This window comes from Choloepus didactylus, assembly GCF_015220235.1.
Source record: "Choloepus didactylus isolate mChoDid1 chromosome Y unlocalized genomic scaffold, mChoDid1.pri SUPER_Y_unloc6, whole genome shotgun sequence".
Lineage (NCBI taxonomy): Eukaryota > Metazoa > Chordata > Mammalia > Pilosa > Megalonychidae > Choloepus > Choloepus didactylus.
In genome coordinates this window covers 240,771-259,096 of record NW_023637628.1, presented here as the reverse complement: position 1 = coordinate 259,096, position 18,326 = coordinate 240,771, and the positions used below count along the sequence as shown (strand labels likewise).

Below are 18,326 nucleotides of genomic sequence, written 5' to 3'. Positions count from 1 at the left end.
GGTAGCAGGCAGATTTTCTGGATCCACACCTTGGTCAGCGAGGTGAAGCTGGTGATAATGCACTTGAATAGGCTTGCCTAGGGCAGAATTAACTTGGTCCTTAACTAGCTGTATTATTCTTTTTATGGCCCAAGGTGCAAAAGATATTATAAGGAGTATGGTTATAAAGGGGCCTAATATAGGGAGGAGGTAAGGGAGGATTCCGTTAAGTCCCCAGGAGATACCTCCTTGGGTTTCTCGCTCACGTTTGCGGTTTTCAATTCCCTCCCTAAGTTTGGTCATGGAATCTTTAACTATGCCAGAATGGTCAGCGTAAAAGCAACATTCTTCGCTTAGTGCAGCACAAAGCCCTCCTTGCTTAAGGAAAAGTAGATCTAAGCCTCTCCTGTTTTGGAGAACAACTGCTGATAGAGATGTAAGGGATTTTTCAAGATGGGTGATGGAGGTTTCAATGCGGGCTAAATCTTCATCTATAGCAGCTCTCAGGCTGGAGAAGCCTTGGTTGTGGAGGATAATAGAGGCGGCTCCGGTGCTTAGGCCAGCAACACCTGTAAGTTGGGCCTTTTTTGGTTGCCGGCTGCACGTAGGTTGGGCGTGTTCTGGGCAGGCTACAGCAAGGTTGGCGACGTGCTGGAAGAGAAAAAGAAAAAATTTTTTTCTCAGGGAGGGGTTTGTTCCCTGGAAAGGTTATTGTTAAAGGGAAGGGGGGATTTTGGGGCTTGTTTTCATAGTGGAGGATTAACATGTCTTATTAGTCTTTCTGGAAGCCAGCGAGGGCCTTCCTTTTGTTGGTCATATATGCAGGCAGAGCCTCGTCCCCAAACGACAATGGGGTCAGGCCCATTCCATTCTGACGTTAAGGGGTCATGCCACATAACAGTGGCTTGCTGCATCTGTGCTTTGGGATGCCAATGTCTGTCAGCTGCAGACTGTCCTTCATTATCCAGAGTTAGGAAGTTAAGAACAAAAAGAGCATGATGTAAAAGGTCTCGGGGGCATTGTTTTGTGAGATTGAGGGTGCTGTCAGCTAGACGGCACAGGGCATTTTTTAGGGTGCGATGTGCTCGCTCTACTATTCCCTGTCCTTGGGGATTATAAGGTATTCCCGTAATGTGCTTAATTTGCAATTGCTGACAGAATGTTTGAAAGTTTTTTCCAGTATACCCAGGTCCATTATCTGTTTTAATGGTTTTAGGCTGGCCTAAAACGGTGAAGCAATGTAGCAAATGAGAGATGACATGCTTTGAAGCTTCCCCTGATTGCAAACTAGCTAGCATGAATCCACTGTACGTATCAATACAGACATGTATATATTTAAGTTGCCCAAAACTAGCAAGATGGGTGACATCCATTTGCCAGATTTTGTTTGGGATGAGCCCTTTTGGGTTGACTCCTAAATGAGGGACTGGTAGTTGGGTTACACAGTTTTTGCAAGCTTTAACAACTTCCCTTGCTTGTTCCCTTGTAATATTAAATTTTAGGCGGAGGGTGTTTGCATTTAGGTGGTGTTGGGCATGGGCTTGGGAAGCTAAGGTTAGGGAATTAGAAAGATTGGGACATATTAATTGGGTGGCAGCATCTGCTAGCGCATTGCCTTCCACAAGAGGACCTGGCAGGTTCTGATGGGCACGGAGGTGTCCTATGAAGAAAGGGAGCTGTCGTTTGAGAATTAATTTTTGTAGCTTTGAGAATAAGGGGACTGCATTGGTGGACGGTTTGATAAATGGAGTTGTTTCTAATAGCGGTATGGACTGAGCTATATATGCACTATCCGTGTATAAATTAAAAGCTTGGTTTTGAAGGTGGGAAAAAACCTGCAGGACTGCATAGAGCTCGACAAGTTGAGCTGAGGTATAGGGAGAGCGCACGGAAAATGCTTGACCCTGGATGACGTATGCTGCGGTCCCATTTGCTGAACCATCAGTAAAGACTAAGGTAGCAGAGTCTATGGGTTTTGCTTTAGTGACCTTTGGGAAAGTGAATTGATGGATTTTAGCGAACTGGATTAATGGGTCGTTTGGGTAATGATTATCAATATCGCCGAGGAATGAAGAGCATGCGATAGCCCATTCATCATTGGTTTGGAAAAGCCAATGGATTTGATCTTGGGTGTATGGGACAATAAGGGAATCGGGATCTTTTCCAAACAGTTGGCAGCTAGTTTGCTGGCCTTTAATTATGAGGGCAGCTATAAGAGCAACGTATGGCGAGAGCACTTTTGTTGGAGTAGCTGGGAGATGAACCCAGAGTAGTGGGTGGCCTCGCCCGTTTGGTTGTTTTAAACTGGATTGCCAGAATACGCCTGTAGGCGTGTGAATTGTATGAAGAATTATAAAAATTAAAGGCTGGTGGTAGTTTATTTGAAAGCAAGTTTGATTTTGGATAGCTTGATTTATGATGGTAAGCGCTTGCATTGCCTCTGGAGTTATGCTTCGGGGAGAGGAGGGACTTGCGTCTCCTTTCAAAATATTAAAGAGTGGTAGAAGAGTTTCAGTGGGTAGTTTTAGGTAGGGGCGAAGCCATTGAATGTCTCCTAAGAGCTTTTGGAAGTCATTCAACGTTAGCAAATGGGAGGTTCGCAATTGAATGCCGGGTGTTAAAACTTGTTGGTGCCAAAGTTCGAACCCTAGATAAGAAAAAGGGTCTGAGGTTTGACCTTTTGCTGTTAAATTTTTAAGAAGGTCTTGAAAGCAAAAATGTAATTTATCTACGTTCTCACCTGCTAATAGGACATCATCCATGTAATGAAGAATGTAGATTTGTGGCCATAGCTGTCTGATAGGGTTAATGGCCTCAGCGACAAATTTTTGGCACAAGGTTGGACTATTGGCCATGCCCTGTGGTAAGACTTTCCATTGAAACCGGGGCATAGGGCCCTGAAAATTGATTTGAGGGACACTAAAGGCGAAATATTGCCTGTCTTCTGGGTGAAGAGGTATGGAGAAAAAACAATCCTTTAAATCTATAACTATTTTGTAAAAGTTGATAGGGATAGCAACTGGTGAAGGGAGACCGGGTTGCAGCGCCCCCATGGGTACCATGGCTTTGTTTACGGCGCGCAAGTCTTGTAGCAGTCTCCATTTACCTGATTTTTTCTTATAACAAAAATAGGAGTGTTCCAAGGGGACTGAGTAGGTTCAATATGTCTGGCATTAAGTTGTTCCTGTACTAACTTTATAGCCGCTAAGGTTTTTTCCTGAGTTAGGGGCCATTGATCAACCCACACTGGTTCCGTAAATTTCCAGGAAATTTTTTCAGCATGGGGTACAGGGATGTCAATGGCCGTTAGGGTAAATTTTGTAGGTGCCCAAGTCCTGTTCTAGCTGTATTAGGTGTTATAGAGATGGGCAGTTTTATCCCTTGATTAGTTTTGCCTAGGCCTCTGCCAGGGAGAAAATTCATTGTGAGCATTTGAGTAGTAACTGTATCACTAGGGCTGCACATAAAAACTTTCATTTGAGTTAAGATATCTCTGCCCCATAGATTAACGGGGAGATGGGGGATAACATATGGTATAACTGTACCAGTGTTTCCTTCCTCATCCTCCCATTTAAGGGTTTGTGAACTCTGTAGGGGATTTGTGGCTTCACCTATTCCTTGTAAGTGGGTGGCAGCGGCCATGAGAGGCCAGGATTTAGGCCAGTGATTTGAGGATATAATTGTGGCGTCAGCCCCTGTGTCTAAAATTCCTTCAAATGGTTTACCATTTAATTTTAATCGTAAGATGGGCCGATTATGGGATATTGGCTGTGCCCAAAAAATAACGGAAGATCCAGGGGCCTCTGTAGGGCGCTGGAGTTTTTTGAAGTTTGAGTTGATGTGCTGAATGGGGAGTATTATAAGTTGGGCTATTCGAGTGCCAGAAGGAATAGAGATAATACTGTTTGAGGTGGCTGCGATTATTTTTATTTCGCTTTTAAAGTCATTATCTAGTACACCCGGGATGATTTGGACTCTGCACAGGGTGACACTAGCTCTCCCTAGAATAAGACCAAAGGTATTAGGGGGTAAAGGTCCATAGACTCCTGTTGGTATGAGGAGAGGACTGGTTTCTGGGGTTAATATTGATTCGGAGGTGGTACAGAGGTCCATTCCTGTGCTCCCTGCTGTTGCTCTCCATAAGTCTGAGATATAGCAGCGTGGTTTATGATTGGGAGTGCAGGTACTGCGACTGGGGATGGCTGAACAAACCGTACTGCCCCTGGGTTCGTTCTGGTTGGGGCCTGGGGCCGGCCCCATTGGAAGTTTCCCTGAGGCTTAGGCTTAAGGGGTTGGCCGTTTATGTCTGTCTGAGAATGGCATTCAGACGCCCAGTGAAACCCTCTTTTACAGCGGGGACAAATAGAGGACGGCAATGGGGGTTTATTAGTAATGGGTAAGAAGGAACTGGTTTGTGGCATGGGGCAATTTTTTGAAAAATGGCCAGGTTGTTTGCAGTTATAGCACGTTGGAGGCTTTGCTTGTGCCGTAAAATTTTTATGCTGCGCTGCAAAATTTTGAAGGGTGGCACCAATGGCTATTCCAAGAGTTTGAGTGGGCCCAATGCCAGAACAGAGCTTTATGTAATTATTAAGATTGGTATTACGAAAGGGACGGATTGCTGCTTGGCAGGCAGCATTAGCATTTTCATAGGCTAGGTGTTTAATAAAATCACTTTCGTTTTCACTGGCCCCAAATAGGCGCTCAGCCATGTTTTGCAGGCGGCTAAGGAATTCGCTATACAGTTCATCGGGCCCCTGTCTTAATTTAGCGAGAGAGGCAGTGGCGGCACCCTTTTGCGGAAGTTTTTTCCATGCTCTGAGCGCGGCCGTTTGTATTTGCGCTAGGAGACCTGGGGGGAATTGAGCCTGCTTATTATTCTGATAGTAGGGGCTTTGACCTAAAAATTTGTTTAATGTCCAAGTTTTAGAGGTGGCTTTACGGGCATTACTGGTGGCATACTTTTTACAATGCTCTTCATAATCGGATTTCCACAACAGGAAATCACCGCCGGACAGGGCAGCTCTGGCTAATTGGGACCAATCGTTAGGAGTGAGTTCTTTTTGGCTGAGGCTCTCCAATAGGGTGAGCGTGAAGGGAGCGGTAGCGCCATAATCACTCACTGCCTTTTTTAATTTTTCTAAATATTTTAAACTGAGTTTTTTTATATTTAACTGTTGAGGTAGTACTAGCTTCTTCCTGCTCTTCTTCGTTAGAACTAGGGGGATTTGATTGTTCATTTTCCTCGCTTTCACTACTAGAATCGCCAATTTGGGAGCCGGTGGCGCCATTTTGAGGGTCTTGGGTCTGACTATGCGTAACCGGAAAAGCTGAGACTTTGCAATGGGGACGTGATGAGTGGGCGTTTTCTGGAAGCAGAAGGGCTGCAACGCTTTGAGTTGCCGACCGGAGGTCGGCGAGCAAATTGGCGGCTCGCAGCCGCTCTTGATTAAAGGTTTCTCTAAAGTTATCGGCGTGTAGCCGGAGGTTTTCTGTGGCCTCTTCCAAAGCGCAAAACTGAGGTAAGGACGTGACTGGATAAAAATGAGAATATGGTTTTGGAAAATCGGGTGCGTAAGGGGGTGGCCGAAACGGAGGAAGGGAGTTGATCTCCAAAGAGGGAGAGATTTTAGCCTCCGGTTCCTCCAAAGAGGGAGAAATTTTAGCCTCTGGTTCGATACTGTGCTGATCGGGCGATTGTTTGACCTGACTAATATATAATTCATGTTGGGAGATTGCTTGTCCCATGTTGGGGATGGGGGCTTACCTTTTGTTGCTTTCTTTTCTTCTTCCCGTTTCTTCCTTTCGCTGGCACTGATGGACTGCTGAACAGATCTGTCTCATGAGTGTGCTTCCTCGCAGTGATCCCGGGTGCGGTGAGTGTGAGGTACCTCTCTCCCTGAGTGCGGCGTTCCGTCTCTCACAGAATTCAGGGTCCCACGTTGGGCGCCAGTTTGTCCCGGCCTGCGGGACGTTCAATGGAGGCTCCGAGTCCTGTGAGGGAGGAATGGTATGGGACAAGAGACACAAGGAATGACAGCAAGACAGGTTTCTGATCAAGCTGCAAAACTTTATTGAAGAGGCAGAGCATATATACTCTAGGAGAAGGGGAAGTGGCTAGAAAGGGCTCGTGGTGGTCTAGGATTGGTGGCTGCTGTTGCTAGGGTGGATGGCAGATGTAGGGTTAGCATTTTTGGGGCGAACTAGCACTTTTGGTGTGAACTACTTCCGTAAAGAAGGCTGAGGGTAACTTAAGCTATTGTTGTATCAGCCCTGGCGGCCATGTTGCACATCTCCGGCATAGCTGAAGGTGGGCTTCATGCATGCTACCTTAATCGCCCTCTACAACCTCCTGCAGGTCACACCTGCCACTCCATTGTGACCTTTCTCTGCTCATTCTTGTCACATCCCCTGAAGCTACTGACTACTGTTCTCCAGATTTTAACAGGTTTTCTCCTTTTTGTATCCTTCACCATCTGTGGTGGGTTGAGTTGTAGACCCCAGAGGAAAAAAAAAAAACAAAAAAACATGCTCTTAATCTTAATCCATTCCTATGGGTGTGAATCCATTGCAAATGGGACCTCTTGAAGATGTCATTTTTAGAGAAGGGGTCACCCAGCTGAATGAAGGTGGCTCTTAATCCTATCACAGGAGTCCTTACAGTGAGAAAGCCAGTGTGGGGAACTGGAAATAGAAGTCACCAGAAGAGGAAGAGAAAGAAGAGGCATTGCCATGTGACGGAAAAGTCAAGGAACCCAAGCACCGCCAGCCAGCCAGAACACAACCGACCGTAGAGAGAGCCAGACTTCCAGTCTCCAAACCATGAGCCCACAAAGTTCCACTGTTGAGCCAACTCATCATGTGGTATTTGCCATAGCATCTGAAAACTAGGATACCATCATTATTCAATCAGATCACTGGAAGGATGAGAGTAAAACAAGTGACTCTATCTGCCATCTTGCCAAAAGCTTTCTCGTATCTATGTAGAGATTACAGAAAACAGAATTGTGTAAATATGGCTCTGCACTTGTTTCAATGGATCTATGTTATGGAAACTTTCTTACCTTGGTACTGACATGAGGATGATGATTTTCCTTGCATGTAGGAAGTTCAAGGGGAGGGGGAGTGTGGGGACCCAGAGGGGCACAGAGAGAGGTTGAGCTGGGTCTCAGGGCCAGTCGCAGGGAGCAGACTGCCCCCATCCCCCAAGAGTGGGTGAAACAGCTCCCTTAGACAGAGGGGATTTCCTGGGGTGGGGGGTGGGATACAGTAGTTGGGGGTATGAACACCTTGGTTCTTAAGGGAGGGCTGGAATAGGTGCAGGGCAGCATAGGAACTCCCACGGGAGTTTTTGGCAAATGGCCCACTCACAGCTTTTGTCAATAAAGCTTTATTGGAACACAGCCATGCACACTCATTTACATATTGCCTGGGGCTGCTTTTTTGTTACAAGGAGAGTGCCGAGTTCTTTTTAATAAGCCAGGAATATTTACCATGGGGTCCTTTCCCGAAAAAAAGTTTGCTGACCTCTAACCAATATTATCTAAAGAAGTTCCAAAGATACATTTTAAGGCAAATGTAAAAACATTACGTTCATAATGTATCATCTATACTTGCTGCGTTTTTAAAGACTAATGAGGAAAAATAGCATTTCTCACAACAATTAAATGACTGCATGCAAAAAGTCAGGCATTTTCGTGGCTGTTTTGGGAAAATGCTGAGAAGTTAAAATTCATGACATGATAAAGTTGATTTAATTTTTATGATTGTGCTGAGGGCTTCATTAAAGATCTCAAAATAATTCAGCAAGTTCTGTAGAAAAAAGGCTCTGTTGACCCAAACCAAAGGCTCTTTTCAATTAAATGTCATAATTGATATAAAAGTGAAGCCAGGAGGCCAGGAGAATGAGAATTTAGTGGGAACCAGAGATGCATTTAGAGACTTTGGTTGTCCAAGTGTGGTCTGGGGGCTTTAAAGCGTCACCCCAGCACAAATGTTTGAAATGTTTTCATATACAGTGGATTTTATACCTTTACTTTTCCCCACCCTTCTCTTTCCTTTAAGATCTGGCTGTCGTTGTGTAAAAGACTGTTTCAGATCTTCAGCAGAAAGAAAAGGAAAAATGTTTGATGGCCCCGCACTCCAATTTCCTTACAGTGTCCCATGCAGAAATTTCTTGTTCAGCCTCTATGAAAGCTCCTCACATAGAGTTTACTTTATGTTTCTGCCTTCTCTAGTCAGCACACACTGAACTCTCTCTCCTTGAGGGCGGTGGATCATCTGGAATTCAGGGGTCAACCTACTCCAAGCCCAGGAGGAAAATCTCTCTCATCAAAATTCTCTGCACGCCTCAGTTCCGACTGCACAGCCTCCAAGTCCAGGTTGTCTGGAAAATAAAGCCTGGTGGATTGAGCTCACGCTTTCTTGTGCCTTTGGCAGCAATTTGCATCTCTGAGCTCCAGGCAACAAAGATTTGCTGTACTGTGAGGCCCTGCAATTCCTTGGAAATAATTTGCTGTAACTACCAGTATCCGGAAGCTTTATCCCCAGAAGGCTGCCCCAAAGCTGGAGATTTGTTCTCTTGGCGGTGACCCACAGAACAGTCAAATCCCTACAGGCAGAGCCTCATCCTACAGACGAGCCATGAGTACAGAGCCTCTGGGGCATGAGTGGAATGATCGAAGGGTCCATGGCTTGAGCTGGGTGGGGAAGGGGCAGAATGTTTGCATGTGTGTGTGCGTGCATGTGTGCTGGGGCAGGTTTTGGCAATATTTTTTACATGGAAAGAATATCTTGTTCTAGAGCAGAAGTTCTCCAGTGGGGGTGACTTGGTCCTCCAGGGGATCCTTGCAAATATCTGGGGATGTTCTTGGTTGCCACAGCTGCAGTGAGGGGAAGAATGCTAGTGGCATCAAATGGGTGGAAGCCAGGGATAGAAGATTGATTTCCTACAGTGCCAGGGACAGCCGCCTCCCAGAGAATGATGCAGCCCCAAATATCAAGTGCAGAGGGCAAGACATCTGCTCTAGAAAGGGAAGGCAGGTGAAGCGGCTGCATTTTTAATGCAGAAACAGCAGGGTTGGGGAACATCCCCTAGAGAATGCAAGCTGGAGCACAAAGCAGTGTCTGCATCTCAAAGCCTGCCCTTAGAATCATCTTGACCTCAGCTTGAAGCCATTGTCCCCAGGTGAGGCTGGCCCCATTGGGAATCTCTCCCAGCCTTTTCACAAAAAGCTGCAATTTCAGATTCCTCTTTTGGAAGGCTTCAGAATGGAAGGGGTCTCTGCCGCCTGGCGTGGGGGAGCAAGGGAAGAGAGCCATGACCTATGGCCCCGAAAAGAGAGCATGTGCAGAGAATCCAAGCTTGGGGACAGGGCATGGGGGCATAGAATCATTTTATTTAATTTTTAAGGAAGGTGTTTTTCTTTTTCTTTTCTTTTCTTTTTTTTTTTTCTCCAGTTTATCATTCTATTGACAAAGATGCAACCTGACAGTGACTTGCAGAATTTCCAAAGGATGGAGCTAAAACCCCGGCTCATGAAGCTGTGGGGCATCAGTGAATCCTGTGGCCCCAGCAGCGGATCCCTGGGGTGGGGGCAGGGCACCTTCCGGGCTGAAACCTGAGCACTGGATCACTTGGAATTGATAAAGCAAGTCTCCATGTAAATGTAGCTCAATTGATTTCCAGGGGACTTCCAGACATCACAGTGTGGCAGATATTAAATTGGTAGGAATTGCAAATGCAGAGTGGAGCTGAGAAGGAGCAAGTGGGGGGAACCTGAGGGGGGGGGGCACATTCTCAGGACAGTGGGCAGGAGAGAGGAAAAGCAGATCTGATGGAGCAAATCTCAGTTTTCCCCAGCAGGCTACTTTGCTAGCCTTAATTTAATGAATGGTGCTCCTAAAGGGTTGCATTCTGATTAATTTCGATGCTGTACTGAATTAGGGGCGAGGAGGAGACTCTTCTGCTCAGAAAATTAAAAGAAATGTCCACGGTGAATTGACAAGTGATGGAGAATAAATTTCATTCATTCCGATGGATAGGTGGGGTTTGGGGGAGATATGTTCGTTTCCTTTTGCTTCTGCAACAAATCACCACAAATGCAGTGGCTTAAAATAAGACAAATTTATTATGTGATAGTTCCAGAGCTCCTAAGTCTGAAATCAGGTGCACTGGATGACAAAACAAAGTCAAGGTGTGAGCAGGGCTGGTTCATTCCGGAGGCTCCAGGGATATTCCACTCTCTGGCCTTTTCCAGCTTCCAGAGTTGTGTTCTTTACATCCCTTGGCTCAAGGCCTGTCCCTCCATTTTCAGGGCAAGCACCATCTTCTAATCACTCTCTCTCTGACTCTGACCCTCTGTCTTTGTTGAATAAGGACCTTTACAACTGCTTTGAGTCCACTGGATAATCCACAATATTTTTTAATCTCAAGCTCTTTAGACTCACCATAACTGCAGAGCCTTTTGCCATGGATGGTGCATAGTCATGGGTTCTGGGGATTAGGCTGTGGAAATCTTGAGGAACTGTGATTTGGCAGATCCCAGGAAGGAAAAGAATTGGGGAGCAGCTTGTGTATGCAGGAATGTGCAATGAAGTGAGATCATCAGTCAGAAAGAGCTCTCGGTGCTGGTTTGGAGGTGTTATGTACCCCAGAAAAGGCCATGTTCTTTTAATCCATTCCTGTGGGTACAGATCTATTGTGGGTGACACTTTTTGATTAGGATAGTTCAATTGAGGTGTGACCCACCCTGTTCAAGGAGAGTCTTTTGCTGGAGTCCTTTATAAAAGACACACACAAGTTAAGAGAGGAAATTCAGAGATGCTCACAGAGAAAAGCCTAGAGAAGCTAAGAGAGGACTCACAAAACACAGAGAGGAAGTCACTGAAGGCAGAAGCTGGAAGCAATGAAAGCTGGGAGAGAAGGGCCAGCAAACATTGCCATGTGCCTTCCCACGTGTGATGGTTTTAGTCTGTTATGTACCCCATAAAAGGCCATGTTCTTTAATGAAGCCTTCTGGGGGCAGACCTATTATGGGTCGGATCTTTTGATTAGGTTGTTTCCATTAAGATGTGACCCATCCAACTGTGGGTGGGACCTTTTGATTAGGTGATTTCCATGGAGGTGTGACTCCGCCCATTCAGGGTGGGTCTTAATTAGATCACTGGTGTCCTTTAGAGAGCTCAAGAGCCAAAACAGACACTGACACTTGGAGATGCTTGGAGATGCAGACAGAAGGACTTCTGGAGATGCTAAGCTAAGAGATGAAGCCCAGAGTTTCCCCCAGACAAGCTAAGAGAGGATCCCCAGATGCTTAGAGAGAAACACTCTGGGAGAACAAGCAAGGATGCACAGAGGCTGAGAGACAGAAGCTAAGAGAGACAGAAGCCCAGAGACATTTTGGAGAAAGCCATTTTGAAACCAGAACTAGGAAATGCTAAGAGGTGAAGCCCAGAGTTTGCCCTGGAGAAGCTAAGAGAGGACCCCCAGATGCTTAGAGAGAAATGTCCTGAAAGAACAACCAAGGATGCACAGGAGCTGAGAGAGACAAGCTGAGAGAAACAAGCTAAGAGAGACAGAAGCCCAGAGACATTTTGGAGAAAGCTATTTTGAAACACAACCCAGGAGCAAAGGACCAGCAGACACCAGCCACGTGCCTTCCTGGATGACAAAGGTGTTCCGGACACCATCAGCCTTTCTTCAGTGAAGGTATCCTCTTGTTAATGCCTTAGTGTGGACACCTTTATGGCCTTAGAACTGTAAAGTTGTAACTTAATAAATCCCCTTTATAAAAGCCAAACCACTTCTGGTATTTTGCATTCTTTAGCAAACTGAACAGCATATAATAGAGGAACCCTGGATGCCAGCAGCTGTCTTCAGAGTCCAGGTATCACCCTGTTGATGTGTTGAGTTGGACTTTTTCACAGCCTCAGAACTGTAAATTGTAAGTTAATAAACCCCCTTTTCTGGTATATTTCATGGGCAGCTTTAGGAAACCAAAACACTCGCCATGGACCTTTCCCCCTGGTTCAGGATGCAAACCCTCCTTGGCTTATGATTTTCAAAAATGTAGAAGTCATGACTCTCCTATAAATGTGCAGTCATCTTGGGCCAAGGATTTATTTTATGTTGGATCCTTTGACAGCACGTGGGGAGGAGGCATTTGAGACCATAACCCTGCATCTTAGATTCTCCCAGCTATTTAACAACATACCATAAACCAAGGGTGGCTTTAAAAAATAGCTATTTATTTTCTACCAGGTTTGGAAGCCAGAAGTCCAAACTCAAGGTGTTGGCATGGCCACACTCCCAGCCCCTGCCTGGGTTTGTGGTAACATCACTCAAGCTCTGCAGCAGTCACATGGCTGCCTCTCTGTCTGTCTGTCCCAATGTCCCTCTCCTTCTAAGGACACCGGTCATATTGGATGAGAGCCCCATCCTCCACTCCATGTTTGCTTCAGCTCACCTGATTCACCTTCAAAGAACCTATTTCCAAATAGGGTCCCACTCATGGACAGTGGTTAGGACTGGACATTTTGTGGGGGGACATGGTTCAATCCACAGCACTTGGGCAGCTTTTGCCAAAGACAGAGCGGACCGGGGTTTCCCGACCACCGCGCAAGAACTATCTGCAGCCTCTCCCGCCCCAACGAGAGCTGAACAGAATCAGGGAGTGCTGAGGTTTGCGCATCGTGTTCTTGTCTCCACGGATCATCTCTGAAAGTTCCCAGCGTTGGCACCGATAACCACAGCCTCCCGAGGCGTCGGGATTGGCCAGAGTAGATCATGGAGAAAGAAGCGCTCCTGAGGTCCCCGGGAAATGATTTTTTGGGGTTGGGGTTGTCCCCTTCTCCTGGCAGGTGAGGATGAGCAGTGGGTGTTTTTGGGTGCATGCCTCCGGGCATTTGCAACCGAGGAGGATTTTTCCTGAGAAAACATCGTGTTTTCTCTTCAGGGGACGCTGCAGTGCATCCCACGTGGCTTGTGAGTGTGCCGGCGCGCAGCTAGAGTGCCCTCCCCAGCTCCATCATCGGGCCACCTGGAATAGTCCACGGCTTCCCCCGTGGAGCTGCAAGTTTCCTTCCACGATTTGCAGCAGCAGGTCTCCAGGAAACCATTCCAGAAAAAGCAGCAGGACGCTCCAGTGCGTCAGAACGGGGCTGGAATTAGCCCTCGCCCAAGCGTTCCGTGAGCTCCGTGAGTCAGCGACAGGAGGGGACAGGGCTTTAGCGTGTCTTTTTCCTCCTCCAGGGGATCATCAAGGGGACAGGGAACCCAGGGGACCAGTGGACAAACTACTAGGCTTCCGTGTGCTCACCCCTCCTTGCAGACAGGATCCGAGCCACGGCGGAGCATCCTGTTGATTTGCTTTAGAGCCAGAGCTCTCCGTGAGTAGCCCCCTTCACCGGGGGCTCCGGTCCCTTGCTAAACCGAGGCTGCAAACCAAAGTGGGAGGCGACTCCAGCGCTCGGGGTAGTCGTCTCCGCTCCGGACCTCAAACGCAGAACCCACGCATGTGCAGAAGCCTGGAGAACCCTGCTGCAATGGAAGGAAGCGCTCCAAGAGGATATGTGCAGCTGCAACCTGCCAACGTGGCTTTATTTGACTAATGAGACTTCATAGGCGTCACTGAGCTGGGGATCTTCAGATCAGATTATTTTGGATTAGCTGCGGGCCCTTAAAGCAAAGGTCTGTGTCCTTATAAGGGACACAGAGGAGGAGGAGGTCATGAAGATGGAGCAGAGCTGGGGTGATGCAGCCACAAGCTGAGGGATGCCCGGGGACCCCAGGTCTGCACAGACCTTGATTTCAGACTTCTGGCTTCCAGAGGCATGAGAGAATACATTTCTATTGGTTTAAGATGCCCAGTTTGTGCAACTTTGTTACAGCTGCCCGTTTCCAACATCTGTAGCATCCTCCACCTGCCAGCTTGGACACCCTTCCCCAGAAAGTCTCCTCTCACCTCTTCGTTTCTTAACATAAATTCTTTTTTTTTTTTTTTTTTATTAGAGCAGGTATAGGTTGACAGAGCAATCTTTATCATTAGCACTTGTAGGACAAGACATTTGTCACAACTGATGCAAGAAGACTGTTAGAACTGTATTACCTTATAGCCTGTGGTTAACATTAGTGTTCACTGATTGTGCTGTACATGCCTATGTTTTTTTATTCTGATTTTTATTCTAGTAACATGTATGCAGCCTGCAATGTCCCCCTTTAAACCAAATTCAAATACATAGTTCAGTGTTGTTAATTTCGTTTGGAACATTGTGCCCTCATCACCACTGTCTCCAGTGCTGATTCCTGCCTGTCTCTCCGTAGGAGGTGGGCTGGGTCTTGGCTGTACAATTGAATCTAGACTCGACATAATCACTGCTTCTTGCTCCTTCCTGCTAACCCAGCCTTGGCAGCAGACTTAGGAGCTTCACTGGGGTGGTGACCCCAGTCACATGCAGCCCACAACACGGTTTACCTAATATCCTCTTCTTTAATACAGCAACATTGCCTGCAAAATCCATGGGTGTTACCTGCAGAAAGTGGCACTTATATAAACCAGGGAGCTCATTTATAAGTCAGCTAGCAATGCATTACGAGTCCTGCACAAATGGGGAAACTGAGAGACAGTGAGGGCGGTTTGCCCCACATCCTATACGACGGGTGTGGGTGATAAGTACTTAGAAAGCTCTGGGAACAGAATGATGCTGGGTTAAGTCTAAAGCTCCCTATTTTTTATTGTTAGGTCATATCATTTCATATCATCACAAGGCAGGAAGCTGGCCCCATCCATAGGTTAAGGGAGAGGAGAGCAGTTGATTCATTGCTCCAGAAAAGGGTTACAGACGTGAGACTAGGGAACAAGTGTCCAGCAACTCACCTGAACTTTGTCCCTGGGATGGCAAAGTCAGCTCACAGAATCTGTCAGGACTCTCAGTTCCAACCAGGATCCAACTCACCGATCTAAGCAGACGGGGAATTCATGATAAGAACACCAGATGCTCAGAGAAGGTCCAGGAAGCTGGAAGTCCAAACCTGGAACAAAGAGCAAGGACCAAGGCAAAGTCAAGGCACAGGATGGGAGCTGTGACGTCAAGTCTGCCTTTCTAAGCAGGCACCTGTTGTTGACTGAGCCTGAGTCCCAGCCCTGCTCCCGGTCCCCAAGCTAGAGTTAAGTCCTCTTTCCAGGCAGGCACCTCTTGTTGACAGAGCCTGAGTCCCAGTCCTGCCCCTTGTCCCCAGGTTAGATTCAGGACCCTGTTCTAGGAAGACACCTCTTGTTGACACAGCCTGAGTTCCAGTCCCACCCCAGGTCCCCAGGTTAGAGTCAAGTCCACCCTTCTAGGAAGGCACCTCTTGTTGACAGAGACTGAGTCCCAGTCCTGCCCCTGGTTCTGGGTAGGAGTCAAGTCCCCCTTCTGGGCAGGCACAGGTTGTTGACAAAGCCTGATCCCCAACCCTGCCCCTGATCCCCAGGTTAGAGTCAAGGTCCTCTTTCCTGGCAGGAACCTCTTGTTGACAGAGCCTGAGTCCAATTCCACCCTTGATCCCTAGGTTAGACTCAAGTCTCCCTTCCAGGCAGGAACTTCTTGTTGACAGAGCCTGAGTCCTAGTCCTGCTCTTGGTCCCCAGGTTAATGTCAAACCCCCCTTCCAGGCAGGCACCTCTTGACAGAGCCTGAGTCCCAGTCCAGACCCAGGTCCCCAGGTAGGAGTCAAGTCCCCCATTCTAGGAATAGGTACCTCTTGTTGACAAGAGCCTGAGTCCTAGGCCCGCCCCTGGTCCTAGTTAGGAGTCAAGTTCCCCTTCCAGGCAGGCACCTATTGTTGACAGAGCCTGAGTCCCAGCCCTGCCTCTGGTCCCAGGGAGGCATCAAGTCCCCCATTCTAGGAATAGGTACCTCTTGTTGACAGAGCCTGAGTCCCAGCTCTGCCTCTGGTCCCAGGTAGGAGTCAAGTCCCCCTTCCAGGCAGGCACCTCTTGTTGACAGAGCCTGAGTCCCAGCCCTGCCTCTGGTCCCAGGTAGGAGTCAAGTCCCCCATTCTAGGAATAGGTACCTCTTGTTGACAGAGCCTGAGTCCCAGGCCGACCCCTGATCCCAGGTAGGAGTCAAGTCCCCCTTCCAGGCAGGCACCTATTGTTGACAGAGCCTGAGTCCCAGCCCTGCCTCTGATCCCAGGTAGAAGCCAAGTTCCCCTTCCAGGCAGGCACCTGTTGTTGACAGAGCCTGAGTCCTAATCCTGCTCCTGGTCTCCAGGTTAGAGTCAAGACTCCAGTTCCAGGCTGAGTCCTGTTAGTGGTTATTGACTCAGATCCTCCTCAAAGACATGTTCCAATCCTGATCCCCAACCTTTGGGTGGGAACCCATTTGTAAATGGGTCCCTTGCAGATGTTATTAGCTAAGGGGAGGCCAAACTGAATCAGGGTGGGATTTGCTCCCACATGCTGGGGGTCCTCAGAAGCAGAGGAAATGTGGACGTGGAGTAGGAGTGAGGAGACCAACAGCCACATGACGGAGGCAGAGATGAAGGTATGGCCGCCAGCAAGCCACTGCCACAAAGCTACAGACCTCAGAGGAGCCATGGTCTTGGACTTCCAGCCCCCGAAACTCTGAGACCACAATTTCCTGTTGTTTACGCCAACTGGTCTGTGGAATCTGTTCCAGCAGCCCTGGCAAGCTAAGACAGTGGCGGCGGTTGCACAGATCTACACGTGTTAAAACTCTGGGTCTGTGGAGCAAGAAAGAATGAATTGTTTACTGCATGGAATTTTTTAAGACTTCTAAGTGAAAAATGTGTTACTTCCAAGAGATATGGGATTTCCCTTTGGGGTCAGGAAGAAAATATTGTAACTGTCACATACATTTATTTTTACGTCATCCTTTAAAAGTGCTTATTTTAGTCAATGCGTTATAGCATACAGAACACACACATAATTTATAAGTTAATATACATGCTTTGGGGTATACAGGCTACACTATTTTGGCCAGCAGGGGTGTGTAACAACTGTGGTTTGTTGACAGAACCTGAGTCCTGGCTCTGTAGAGGCTGCAGGTGGAACGTAAGGGAGGAGTTTCTCTCTTGATCACCCGCTCCAGGAGCTCAGGTGTGCACCCAGGAGTCAGGGCTGGGGAAGGTTCGAGCATCATTGTCAGGAGTTGGGGTTCCTGTTAGCCCCCTGGTCAGTTTCCTTGGGGTGTGTGGGGTGTCCCCTCTGGAGGAGGTGCAGATGGGACCCTGCAAACGCTCAGGTGGAGTTGGGTGGGGGGGGGGTTGCCCAGAAAATTCTGCTCCATCGATCTGTATCCCAGATGTAGGGAGATGCTATTATTCCTGCCCTTGAGCACGCTGAGAAGGGTTTGCAAAAGGAAAACGCAGACCGGGGACTCTCTCCTCTGAAAATTAAGCAGCTGTGCTCAACGGCTGGTGGAAAACTTGGGCTATTTTTTTTTTCTTTTCTTTTCTCTTGTTTCTGTCTGGAACAGAGTGATGACTCACTTGGAATTTTAATATCCTCTCCAGCTCTGCAGTTCCAAAATCTAGTGCATATGGGGGTAAATGTTTTGAACAATGTAGTATTTTGGGAAATCCAGTAATTCTCAACAGGGGACGTTGGCCCTTCACCCACCCAGAAGATAACTGGTGATGTCTGGGGAAATTTTGGGCTCTCAGGACTGGGGAGGGGTGCTCCTGATACCGAGTGGGGGGAGCCCAGGGATGCTGCTTAATACCCCACAATGCCCTGGGCAGAGCCCCGCCCCCTCCCCAGATAACCACCCAGCCCCAAATTTCACCAGACCCAAGGCTGAGAAAACCTGCCTAAGCATCTGTCTGTCTGTCTGTCGAGCCATCTCCCTACCTAACATCTGTCTATACATCTATTGTCTCTCTCATCTATTTCTATTTAGTTTCCTATCACCTGTCATCAATTAATCCATCATCTATTTATCTATCATCAACCTATCATCCATTGTCTGTCTGTCTGTCTGTCTGTCTGTCTGTCTATCTATCTATCTATCTATCTATCATCTATCTATCTCATCCATCATGTATGGGTATATTAATCATTTATCTCATGTGTTTATCATCTATCGTATCTATATCTACTCCTATCTATCAATTACCTCTCTGCATATCTATCAACTATTATCATCTATCTACCTACCATCTACCTCACTATCAATCATCTCTCTCAATATCTATCTATGCACCTGCTCTACCTACCATCAGTCTGTTTATCAATCCATTTATTAACCCTCTATATCTATCCCTATCTTCTATTTATCTAGCTTTCTGTCTATCATCTATCATCTATATAGCTATCATCTATCTTTCACCAATCATCTGTCTCT

The 18,326-nt window shown here is 47.2% G+C and overlaps 1 long non-coding RNA gene across 2 annotated transcripts in view; it reads right to left on the bottom strand.

Moving 5' to 3' along the window:
- Positions 1 to 355: 355 nt before the first annotated feature.
- The window catches only part of LOC119525978, a 28,411-nt gene continuing 10,440 nt past the window's right edge, over positions 356 to 18,326 (bottom strand). The window contains exons 2-5 of one of the 2 annotated variants that reach the window (XR_005215048.1): positions 16,545 to 16,704; positions 14,856 to 15,010; positions 5,747 to 5,973; positions 356 to 630 (exon numbers count right to left, since the gene is read on the bottom strand). This is a non-coding gene — a long non-coding RNA (uncharacterized LOC119525978). Of the gene's footprint in view, positions 631 to 5,746; positions 5,974 to 14,855; positions 16,705 to 18,326 lie in introns of both variants that reach the window. The other variant, XR_005215047.1, reaches the window with a different exon arrangement.